The 13,036-nt window shown below is 44.4% G+C and overlaps 1 long non-coding RNA gene across 1 annotated transcript in view; it reads left to right on the top strand.

The window, feature by feature from the left end:
• Positions 1–11,374, top strand: part of LOC146867086 (uncharacterized) — a 66,164-nt gene extending 54,790 nt beyond the window's left edge. Inside the window, exons 3-5 of the long non-coding RNA XR_014961068.1 lie at positions 7,772–7,894; positions 8,464–8,526; positions 8,665–11,374. This is a non-coding gene — a long non-coding RNA (uncharacterized LOC146867086). The remainder of the gene's footprint in view (positions 1–7,771; positions 7,895–8,463; positions 8,527–8,664) is intronic.
• Positions 11,375–13,036: the final 1,662 nt, after the last annotated feature.

Genomic DNA, 13,036 nt, shown 5'->3' with positions numbered 1-13,036 from the left:
TGTGTCACCTATGAATAATCCTTTATTCACTGTGACGATGCCTGACTGGGCGTACCGCCTAGTTTTGGATTACCGGCACTTAAACTCTCACTGCCGGACGTGCGCGGTACAGAATACTCACGGGTCGGCTCTCGTCGATCGTCTTGTGAGAAAACGGTTTAAAACCACACTTGACATTTCCAATGGCTTTTACAGCCATAACCTGTCCCCTCAGAGTAGTGAGTGGACGGCTTGTACCTCGGGCGGTAAACAAAGAAAGTTTAAAAGGCTTCCGATAGGCTAGAAGAACAGCCCTGGGGTCTTTGCTGCTCGAGTGGTCTCACTCTTAGAGTACATGGACCCGGATGCATACTCGTATGTTGATGACATCTATCTAACAGACGACGAGTTGCTTCCGCACCTTGCTCGCGTGGATAGCATAATTACTATGTTTGCAGACTTCGGATACAAATTCAATTTTGCGAAGTGCCACATTGCCGAGCTCACAGTGTTGTTCTTGGGGTACGAACTCAACAGTGAGGGTCGCGGCTTGGCTCCGCACTTCCTTGAGAAGTGCGCTCGCCTTTGTACTCCTACAACACTGAAGAAATTGCAATCATTGCTGGGTTTTCTGAATTTCGGTCGTACCTACATTCCTGATTATGCCCAGCGTATCAAGACTCTTTATGCCTTGGTACAACCTACTTTTACCAAATCATGCTGGCTGCCAGAGCATACAGCTGCATTACAAACTTTGCAGTCTGATCTTCTTGCTTCAAAATACTTACAAACTCGTGATAACCACACTAACCTGGTCATTAGAATTGTGCCAGGCCCAGTGGGTTTCACGTACTTAACGTTCAATGAGGGCGACACCATTCCCATTGCTTACAAATCTCATCTGTACACTTCAGCTGAGCTGCGCTTTTCCGCTGTCGAAAAAGTACTGACCGCAGTTCAGATGGCGATCCTGAAAGAACGAGCACTATCACAAGGAAAGCACATGCTGGTGGTAACACCGTACCCTGCCCTTGAGGCAGTCACTACGGCTAGTGTACCAAATTCTAAGGCTTTGCATCCAAGGTGGATACAATGGGCAACTTCCTTGGCTTCGCAAGACGTCACATATATCTTTGACGCGGTGTTGCAGTCTCAGGAGTTCTTGGATTATGAATTCGTTCATCCGACTCCTTCGACATTGCGCCCACTTGAGGAGTACCGTTGTGTCATTTACACTGATGGGTCGGCGCAACCCGCTACTGGATCGAAGCACGCCTATTCAGCTGCCTGCGCAATTGTTGTGGGTACCTTCGTGAATGGAGAGTTCCAATCTGAAGCTGTGCATACACAGACATTGGGTGATTGTACCGCGCAGTTGGCTGAAGTGCGTGCTCTGGTGCTTGCGCTGGACTACGCTGATCTTCGAATCCCCACTCTTGTGGTGTGTGATTCGTTCTATTGTGTTCAATCTTACAATGACAATCTACATTTTTGGATTCAGAATGATTTCCTGGATTCCAAAGGTAGCACAATAAAGCATAAAACGCTTTGGTTTCGAGTGGCGGCACTTAAAGAACTGCTGCCACTCGTGAATGTAATTCACACTCTTGGTCACCAACGAGTTGGCCTCCATGCTGTTGGTAACAGTCTGGCTGACGAGGCAGCAAAAACAGCAGTGGCGACATATCTAGTAGCAGCAGTTACAAGATCAAAAAGTAAGATCGATGATGAAATCTTGGCGGCTATTGCTGCTTCCGAGACCGGGAAAAACTTTCCAAAGGGTTTCCCTTCTCGCTACCATTATCGCTTAAGTCCTGATAACGTCCCGTTAGTGAGGATTAACGACGTTGGTGACAGATTGATTCTCAACGCGGACTGCAGACCATCTTTGATATCAGCTGACCACGAGGGTGTTGCGTCTGCGCATGCCGGAGTTTTCGGCAACTATATCTTTTGCAACAACGTTACTGGTGGTACGGTTTGTACAAACCAGCGCGGGCATACGTTCTTGATTGTGACATTTGCCAACAGATTAAACCTTCTTCTGCAGCGCGTCCACCACAAACACAGTTGCATATATCTAATCAACCACTTGCGTGCGTTTATTTAGATCACTGCGGTCCTATTACCTCTTATACTGCGTACAAATATATTTTGGTTGCAGTTGATTCGTGCACACGTTTCCTGTGGGTATGGCCACAAAGGAGTGCTGATGCCAGAACTGTCATCAAGGATTTGCGTGTCTTTATAGGGAGTTTTGCATGTGGTACCCTTCATTCTGATCAGGGTCCTGCGTTCGCCTCAAAGGCGTACAAGGAGGCCATGAGAGAACTGGGGGTCCAAGTCAAATTTTCGTCTCCATACCGGCCTGAGGGCAACAGTGTTGTGGAGCGGATGAACCGTGACCTAAAGCAATCTTTGACAGCGAGGGTATTAGGTACAGGCCGGAACTGGCTCTCCCACTTGTATGACGTACAACGTGCACTTAATAATCTCCCTAGAAGGTCTCTGGGTGGGAGGACCCCGTACATGATGCTCTTTGGAGTAAGAATGTTTGTCCCGGACCTTGATGGTCTAGACATAGCGGCAGCAGCCGCCCCTTTTGACCTAGATGACCACTGTGCTGTATTGCAGAATCTACAAGAAGCCAGAGACACTAGCGAAAGGACACGTACCCTCTACATCAGAAGCTGCGCTCCAGATTCCGGTAGTCGGCTGGCTACCTCGAGTTGGTGACCTGGTTCGTGAGAAGGTGGAGAACAAGGAGTTCGGCCCCTCTTATCGTGCACCGGTCCCGGTGCTTGGAGTCCTGGGTACGCGTACAGTTGTTTTACCTCCACTTCCTGGTCGCAAGGATAACAGGTACATCTCGATTGACAATGTCAAGCTACAGCGGGTGGCCGATTCTCCATAGTATGACACCTTCAGTTTCTTGCCCTTCGATGCTGAGAAACTCTGTTGTGGTACCACCCTCTAACATCTTGCCTGAAGTTTCCGTTGAGCTTGCAGTTGCTGCTCCCTCTATGCCATATAATGCTGGTGGTTTACCTGATGATCCTGAGTATGCTTATCCAACAGAAGTACCTTTGCCTCTATTACATTCAACAACAATTGCCCAGTCACATTCTTCCTTTGAAACTGAATCATTGACTTCCACTGCCCCTTCCAAAATTTCTAAATTTTTTTGCCTGGTTCAAGAGACATTTTTTGGTTGCACCTTGGACTTGCATCTGGCTGGTGCTAATAAGTATTTTTTTGTTCATGTCCGTTGGCTTTGTGGTAGTGTTTTTTAAATTGATCAATGGACACTACCTGAATGAACGATCTACAATTCACTTAATTGATGGAACTTTAGCCCCCCATTCCTCATCACACATCATGAAAAGGGACCAGACTTTTGTGAACATCACCGCCTGGCCTGTACGTGATGGAATTGCTTGGGATGCTGTGAACTTTCAAATTCATGGTCCCACCGAAGTGATTAATGTGCCCACTGTTTTACGTGTTTCTATGGGTGATGTAGTTAACATCCGATCAGATGATTGGGATGTGCAAGCGATAGAAGCACTGTTTTCTGATTTAAAATATTATGCTGCATTTGATGCCGATGATTTGTATTTGAATACTGCAAATTACGATGAACAGTTTTGCTATCAACATTATGGCACACATTTCCTACACAGAGCAAATACCTTTCGAAATTTTGTTAATTTCACTCAGTGGGAACATTGTCCTGTCCCTATGCCTGGCAGCTCTGCCACTTTAGTGAAAAAATTCACATACTTTTCGGATTTTAGTGTGTCTCACCCTGCATCTTTTTATTTTAAGGTAGGAGTGGAACCAGCTTCTAAGGTTAGACTGACACACACCAAATTATTATATTCCAAAACCTTTATGGATGAATTGGCTATTGGAGGTTATGACCTCTGGAAAGCTACTGTCGATCTTAAATCGGTATGGGGAACTAAACCGTGGCAGGTACAAGGAACAGAAGCTTTGCATCGTGTCTGTCTTATCCTAAATCATATGTTATTTTTAAATTCAACTATTTTTCAGACCACCTGTTTTGGATTGGCTATATCTAAAAAATGTAATTCCCCCACAATCCCGGATCTGGGTGCTTATCCTAATTGGACGAATCGCACAGATCTGTCCCTTACTATGTTGCAGTCCCTCGTCTCCAACACCACCTTCAATATTTCAGCAATAGATCCTGAAGGATGGTTGGTATGGCAGACGGGTTCAGATTCCTGTCAACGACGGTTTCTGGATTTGACACCAGGGTATGCACAGCTTAGAGTAGACCCTAGTTTCCCATCGTCACACACGGTAACTACCTACTCGGTAGGTAAGTTATGCCAGTCATGGTTGCAACATTCCACATTAGCTTCAGTTAAGCTTCATTTATCACGGTTAAATGACAGAGTAGATTTAAATGATTTTATTAAGGGTCCTGCGAGTGGCAGGTCCAAGAGATGGGTTTATGCTATTTACAATGAAGTTTGGAAGTTGTCGCAAATTGAAGCTGCTTCGAGGCTACGTGCTATTGACCAGGCCAATATGGAGAAAGTATTGGCTGTTATAGATAATAGTATTAACACCTTGTCTTCTAGAATTTATATGTTAGATAATATTGTTTTATCTGTCGTAGACATTGTGCAAGAAGAAGTGTTTGTGTTATATCATGGTCAGAATCAGTTGCGTTCAATTATGCAGTTTGCATGGACCTTGCAAACGTTAAAAGCAGGGAAAGTCCCTTGGGATTACATGAATACGTCTTCTTTATTCCTTCCTTTTAATTCGACCGAAAAACAGCAGTTCATGTCCATGAAAGACGCAACTTACGCATTACTACACATTGAAAAACTAGAACCTTTACCTTTTTCTGTTGCTGAATTAAATTCGGCTGTACACGGTTTGATCACGTTGCCTTTTTCACGGTTTAAGTTCAGTTCGTGCATGAAGCATTATGCCATTGGCAGATATGAACAGCTTGGTAGTGCCTTCCTGCACGAAGTTTGGTCACTTCCTTTCACATATCGATGCATGAGGGATGGCAAGGAGGTTTACTTAAAGGGTGAAGAATGCACTTCCGCTCCTGATCATTCTGTGGTTTGTAGACATATACAATTACTTGGCGCTTGCAATATACACTTCTCCTAATTTAGCTTGTGTCCTAAAAGGTATTCCAATGCCAGTTATTACGTCTTATTGTAAGCTGCTTGCCAACGGTAGTTATTTGCTTTTAAATAATGAAGCTTGCTGTGGGATGCTAGTGGGTATTCCTTACATAGTCACCGTTTCACAAAGGGTGATTTGCTGTAATAACGTCCTTTTCCCACCCCCGCACGGCAGGCTTGATATATCCATCTGGCCGGCGATTCCAACCTTGAACGCAGAGTTCAACAGGATGAGTAGAATAAGAGCTCTTTTGTCTCAAAAAGAAGTTTCTTTGACTTCGTCCCGTGAAACATATCTTCTTCACATAGCAAACACACGTACTGAAGTACAAGCTCTTTTAAATACTGACCTCCCCCTACATTTTGGAACATTGATACAGACTATCTTTAATGCTTCGTCTACGACTGGCCTTGTTCATTTTTTTAAAATTGTCGGCTCAGGCCTCGTGACATCTTTCCAAACTATTTTTGGTGTGATCCCCGCGTTTTTACATTCTATTTTTTCGAGTGTTTTCGGAGGGTTTCCCTTGCTCCTCGCTCTTGGGGCCGGGATCCTCTTGTTGATCTGCGCATTTCGTTATGGCTGCACGCCTGGGGTTACAAGACAGAATGCTCCGCCTGCTCCTTCTTCGTAGCCGGATGCTTGATTATTACGGCACTTTACCTCTGGCGACCCTAAGCGTCAAGTATGGATTGTCATTCCGGTTTGCTTATTTTACCTGTGTGCAGCCCGTCTTTCATTGCCTAGATTGTCCCTTCCAATGGGCTCTGGACTTGTGTCTGTCAAACTTGGTGTCACCTGACCCGGATTTTGATGAACTAATGTGTCCATTACTGGATCATGAGTTTGCTTGTTCTTGAATTGGGTTCATGGCTTTGGGTGCTACACAAGGAGTCCTTGGTAACTGGGATATCGGAGAGGCCGCTATTGAATTCCTTGAACGAAGTTATCTCGAGGATGCTGACAGTTGTCCTGTTATGGTGCTGGATGCTCCGATAATTGAAGAACACGTGTGTTCCTTTACCTTACTAAATTGGATGGCAGATACTTTTGCGGAACGCTCCAATGATTTCCTCTTGGAAGCTGTTGCAACTTACGGTGCATATACCTTGATGGATTGACTGTTTGACGTAGTCAAGACAGGATGCATCCAGAGATGTAAATTTTTTTATCAGTTTTTTAAAATGTTTTTTTCTCTGGGACATCGTTTTTATTCTTTACACGATTTTTTTCTTCTTTTTTTCTCGAACTTTACACTTACCTTATATGGACTTATAGTTCATGCCCTTGGTTCTGTTCTATATCACTTGAACTCTGCGTTCTTGATAAGTGCGCCCCTAGTGGTTAGTGATTCGATCAAGGGGGGGTGTAGTGTGGGTTGGCCACTCCCTATTTACAACACTAAGTTAGCATAACCGAGACAACTGTTAGGAAAGCCAGCTTGCCATTTCTGCTGCTTTGCACGCAACACTGTTGTTATGTTATTCATTTTAGAAATACTTACTCGACTTTGCCTTACAGGATAACAGTGTATTGTTTAACATTCTTAACAGTGTGCTGCGACCTTCGTCTGTACATCATGTAAAGAACAAGTCTAGGACACTAGACGGTGCAGAGTGTTGTCTTCAGATTGATCGTACCACTTTTTAGACATATCATGCATGCCGCTGCCAATATCTGAAGGACAGGTGCCTTTAATATTACAAGACAGAATGTTTTAGATTCATTCGAACAGAAGAGCTAATGCATGAGAGAGCCTAGCTGATCGTGTGATGTGATTCTACTAAGCTGATCTATACGGTATGGGGTTCCCCCTGTTAGCCTAAGAGACCTTCTATTAGTATAATAAACCTATTAGTTACTAGAGAAAGGAGTGTGGCTGCTTACCACTGTCATTATTATTATGATTGCTCCTTTCATTGTGTATGGTATTGTAACAATGCTGATGGTTCTGATCTTAACCATTTGTCTGCTAGTGTTAGCCAAAGTACTGCATCTTAGGACACGAGGTTTATAAAATAAACTCTTTAAACTTTACCGTGTCTGTATTATTCTGTTGTGGACTGCTAAATAAGTACAAACAGGTATTTCGGATTCACACCACTCCTGAGAAATATCTAAGTCGCATGTTCTGGGTTGTCTATACATTGGGACCGCCTAGCTAGATCTAGGCTAACGAATGGGACACTAAGCTAGCCGGATATGGGGTTCTTGGTTCTGAGGGGAGTTTCTGGTACACCACAATTCTCTGAGGTCCTGGTTTCCTGCGCATAGTTCTGTGCATACACAGAATCCCTGCAACATTGTCTGTACATTGAAGGAAGAAAGGTGTATCCTTATTATAACCACCCGATATAGTGAAACCAAGCCCAAACACCGCCAACTATATAGCCACCAAACATATTAAAGTATCCAAAACATAGAATTACTCCATGCAACATGTCAATCCAAGAAACCAAAAGACACCGTGTCATCAGAACTTCTTAACTGCCAAGAGACACTCAAAGAGACACCACTTTGTAAATGTCTCTCTCGTGGGGGAATATATAGATATACACTTACTACCTCGCTAGCACGGAACCTTTTTAATTCTTGTTTTCTCTCTTTATAGATCTCTTTCACGGTCTTCCACCGCAGGGGCACTCAATCAGCTAGACACTAAATCAAAATCAAAAGACCAACAGAACACAATCCTTAATACTTAGCCTACGCATCGTCACAACTGGAAAAATAGGTAAGTGCAGCGGGTCGGTGTGGGTTGGCCTTTTTCTCTTTGCTGATTGCTGACTGTGGGCTATGCACACACATGAGAACCTGGCGTTACTTTTAATGGGCACTGCTTTTAGTAATAAAGGTCTGGGCGCTGTCATATCTTTTAGAGCACCAATATATTTGTTTTTTATGACATGAGCCCTTGCGTATTATGCTATTAGAGCCCCAGTATAACTATCATCATGCCTGTGACGCTTATATACCTTATGGATACAGTGTTAAAGTGCGTTGAGCCGGTTTTTTGTAAAATACAAATACCAGTGGATAACATCAGTTACTGGTATGTTGCACCCTTTTATTTGTTACACCTTACTTCATTTGCAGAACACTTCTGCACATATCATTAAAATACATGCCGGCCTGGTTATGTGCAGAATAATCTTGCTTTCCTGTAAATTCCACACCTTGGTGGTGACCTTGATGAACCCTCCCTTGGTAAATAAGTAGTAGTGGTTGTGTCATGAGGGCCCACCAATTTTAGATAACTTTCCAAATTTGTGGGATTAGTTTCTTTTCTATCTTTTTCCACAGAGTGTTGCCTCACGCCCTGAGTTGTTACCAGGAGCGGTGGGTAGTCCTCCCGATTTAATACGGGTAAGGTTTCTGATGTATTGATTTGTCACATATTCTCTGAGATATGTTGTCATTTTCATTGATTGATAATGTTCTTTTAAATACTGACAGCAAACATGCATGCAATTTTGAGTCCATCTTTTCTCTTTTTCTTAACAGGTGTTCACCACATATCCCTGTAGTTCCTACCAAAAGTAATACAGTGGTATAATGTTGGTTGTATCGTTCTAATTATCTTAAAACTCCTTTTGTGACAGATCTCACTCACTTATTTCTGCAGTAGTAATAACAACTAGGTCCTGAAGAAAGCCATGATCAATTTGTCATCAAGATTGGCTGAAATATGTAGACCTTCTCAGCATCTTCACTAGCGGGCTCGCACATTTATTGAGACTGCGCTCTTACTGCTTTTAACCCTTGACACAACGGGATACCCAATAAACTTTTTTTTCTCTCCTGGTAGTCCATTTTAAATCCCTTATTTCACACACTGCATTACGCATTCTCACCACACCGTTTTCATGCTCCATCGATCTTAGGAGATCTGGCTCCCGGATCACACTAAAACATCCGCGAGCTCCTCCTATACATCAGCTAGGAGTTGTAGCTCCTTGGCTGCACCAGGTTGCAGCCAAGAGGAGATCCCAAATGATGAAGCATGCCACCTTGGTTGGTGATGGGATTCCGTCCCCTTAAATAGGACTTCCTTGTTTTGTCATTCCCTGTTATTTTGCTCGTGTTACTAGTCTGTATTCTTCCTAGGGACCCGCGGATTCTATGTTGTTGATTAATACACTTTCCCTCTAGTATAATGCTCTCCCCAGTCAGGATCTATTCAGACCCACCACACTTACTCCAACTCCCTTATCCTCCCAACCCTTAAGCCATGAACAGTTTCACAGCCATTGACCCATCCCCAGATCCTGAGGCTGCCCCAAACATTAATATCCCTACTGACTCCTCAAAAACTCTCATACAACTAATTGAACGGACAGCACCTCCACTCTGGTCCATGCTCGATGACCTAAGAACAGAATTATGTCTGAGGGCTGACATCCAAAAGCTACTACACATTAACTCTAAACTGGATCATAAAAGTACGAATAAAAAAAAGCAAGACTGGAGCCAGAACACTACCACCTTCAAATGCCCTATTGCCAACAGCCCTGCCGACACAAGGTCCCTTCAATCCAAATGGAGCTGAAAACTAAATCTAGACCTCTCCTTTTGCCCCTAGTGAGTAGCTAGTCACTTATCTAACCGAGATATCCCCTCGCTTCTTGCCTCCGACAACCATGCACCCATTAAACGCCCTATGCCCGTGGGAAAAACCAGACAGTCCTCACTCATCCACATTGGGATCATCATCTCATTTTAAGGCCCATTACTAAATCCAACCTTAAACCAGTCCCCATATCTCATCCATCCACAACTGTAACAAAAACTAACCTTAAATGCGTGTTACTCAACTGCAGATCCCTGTTCACTTGTACTGTCAGTATTTGAACCGGACAGCTCAGGGGCACATCTGCTCATGCTAATATGTCCTTACATGGAATATAATGGACCCTGCCTTAAATTTGTAAGGCCTGCTGTAGTCGTGTCTTACAAATATAACCATGCAACTTTAGGCTATATGGCCCACAGGGTTTTTTGTTTTGGAGTGCACTATTTCATGCAGCATGCATTGGCAGTCTGTGTGGGTCTGATGCTGGGTAACCTTAGAGCGGCACAATACATGCTGCAGCTCTAAGGAGCCCTCCTTGGTACCCATGCCCTCGGTACCATGGGGTACCACTTACTAGGAACTTACTGAGGTGCTAGGTTTGCCAATTGTGGAATATTTACGCATTTACCTCATTTTTAGGAAATGACACTGGAACTGGGGGACCTGGTTAGCAGGAAAGGAACCCAGTGCTCACCAGTCAGTTACATCAGATACCAGGCAAATCATGGGGCTAACCATGTCCAAATGGGGCACTTTCCTTCAGGCATTTTCTAAAAACCTCCTAAACATGACTAAGGGCCTGATTACGTATTTTGCGCGACGGCACAATGTCCCCTCTGCTGCGCCAAAGCCGCGCAAGCATGCCGACCGTATTAAGAGTTGCGTATGTTCAACTCTTAATACGGTCGGCAGTTCTTTTGCCTTTCCTATGGCAGTGCCTATTTTCAAAAAGTTCCAGCATGGTATGGACGGTGACATCCATGCCGTGCTGGAAATGGGGGGGGAATACAGACAGAGGTGCACATGTTTTGCCTCCCTTGAATATATCCCCATGACCTGGGGGCCCTATAGGGCCCCATTTGTTCTTGCACCACCAGCTTTTTTCATGGCGGGGGTTCGCCGTGAAAATGCTGGTAGTGCAAGAACTCAAAATATGCTGAATGGGACTGCGCCAGTCTCGGCACAGCCGTTGTGGCACTCTTGTGCCACTGCCAGGGAGCGACTGTTCCCTGGCACAGCAGGCGGTCCACTGCTGATATGACTTTGAGTTGTAATCTGCAATACTGTGGAGCCGCCACACCTGTGCCACTGCAAGACTGCCATGCATGATGAGCAAACCGACTAACATAATTTTTTTATTTGTTCCCTTTTCCAACAGATACTATGTAGTGAATTCTTCAGATGGATACATTTACAATGCATTCAAACAGAAGAGGCAACCTTACTAGAGCAATAAGGTTTCAATGTAGTTATTAATGATCTTTGAATATTAATTGCAGAGGTATAACCCCATTATGATCTCAGTGGACCATATACGAATATTACAATACGTAGGAGCTAGTATCTTAATGAGTTTACAATAATGAAAATATTTGTGGTGCTCATTGTTCTGGTTTCATTAGTAAACATTTTATTTCATATATTTCTTCCAATCGTAGCACACTTTTTGTATAGGAGTGAAAAGATTACAGTAAACATTTGTAAAGTGAATTATTGTGGTTTTCCTATATACTGTCTTGGGTGTATCATAATGTATAAGCAAGGACAAGGTCCATTTCCTCGTCATCACTGAGAAAGCGAGTCTGGCATTGCGTACCAACTGACAAAGGACAGTTACCCCAGTATTGGAACTTTCATAGATTCTCATGCTTTGTATCATTCCCTGTCGTCGGAATGGGAGCCTCGGTAAATAAAAAATATATCATAACCATAGAAACAAAAGAGAAAATAGGCTCAGGCCTCATCTCATTTTGTAGTATATCACCCTCTTTGTGTAAAAGAGCCCAAACTTTTGCCAGGACCAATCAGCACAGCCTCACCCTTTGGAACCTTCCTGAGAGAGCTCAGAGCCTCAGATTTTTCTACCGCACGTTGTGCTAGGGAGTCTCCACTGAGCTCTGCTCAGTTTTCACAAATTGTTTTTTTAGAAATCTACATTTTACCATCTATAGTGACATGTCAGAGAAGGAAAAGAAAGCATTATTCAGACCCTGTGCTTCTTGTGGAAAGAAGAGACTTTTCATTGAGGATAAGCATGAGAATTGTATTTACTGCTTATACACGAGGCTACAGACTGCAAGATTTGTCGGACCTTATCTACCAAGACTTTGCGGGACAGAGAAGGTCGGTTGCTGACATGGCTGCAAAAGCTGAAGACCAGGAAGGAGGTTCTCTCTTCAGATGAGGAGGATTCGATTTCTGGCACCTCCTCCAGGAGATCAAAGAAGAGGGGTAGGTCATCTCCCTCCATCTCTGCAGAACCCCCTGTCAATGCCCTTCACGGGATCTCTGAAGGGACAAAAAGGAGGTTTCCATATCTTCTCCTCCGTCCCAAAAGGAAAAGCCTGCGAAGAAACACTCTGCAGGAACTCCACAGATGGCTCCGGTGAAGAAACAGCATCCGTCGACGCTGACTAAAGCAGGTACGTCGACGACGATTTCCATAGTAAAGACTGTTTCCTTGGTGTCGTCGACGGGACCGTCGACGATGTCTGCTTCGGCTTCATCGTCTACGATAGCTTCGTTCTCGTCTTCGACGAAGGTGTCGACGACGAAGACCACGACGACGATGACAACGACGGCGACGTCGTCGTCGATGCTGATGACGACGAGTTTGTCAACGAGACCATCGACGGTTGTCCCGTCGACGATGAAGAAAGCTCCGTCGACGAGCTTGCCGTCGACGAAGAAGAAGGCTCCGTCGACGACCCTACCGTCGACGACGATTCAGGCATCGTCGACGACCTCATTGTCGACGACGATTCACACTCCGTCGACGAAGACTACCGTGCCGTCGACTATTTCATCGTCGATTTCGGCGACGCTTGGGATTCCTTCGACGACGACTCCGTCGACGGGACCGTCGACGGGACCGCTGACGGCTAAAAATTCAGGATTTTCAATTCAGAGGTTGAAAATTACACCGGACATGACTTCACCTAGGCGGGTTACGCCTTTACCACCATCTATGCTTCTAGATGAGTCGGAGGACGAGGATGAGGGGGAGCAGTATGGGGATGCCTACAGTCCCTCAGATCTGCATGTAAAGCAGCAAGAGACTGATACTGAGGAGTATTATGGTCA

This window comes from Triturus cristatus, chromosome 1_2, assembly GCF_964204655.1.
Source record: "Triturus cristatus chromosome 1_2, aTriCri1.1, whole genome shotgun sequence".
Lineage (NCBI taxonomy): Eukaryota > Metazoa > Chordata > Amphibia > Caudata > Salamandridae > Triturus > Triturus cristatus.
The sequence above is the reverse complement of the archived record's forward strand: the minus strand, read 5'-3'. Positions and strand labels throughout refer to the sequence as shown.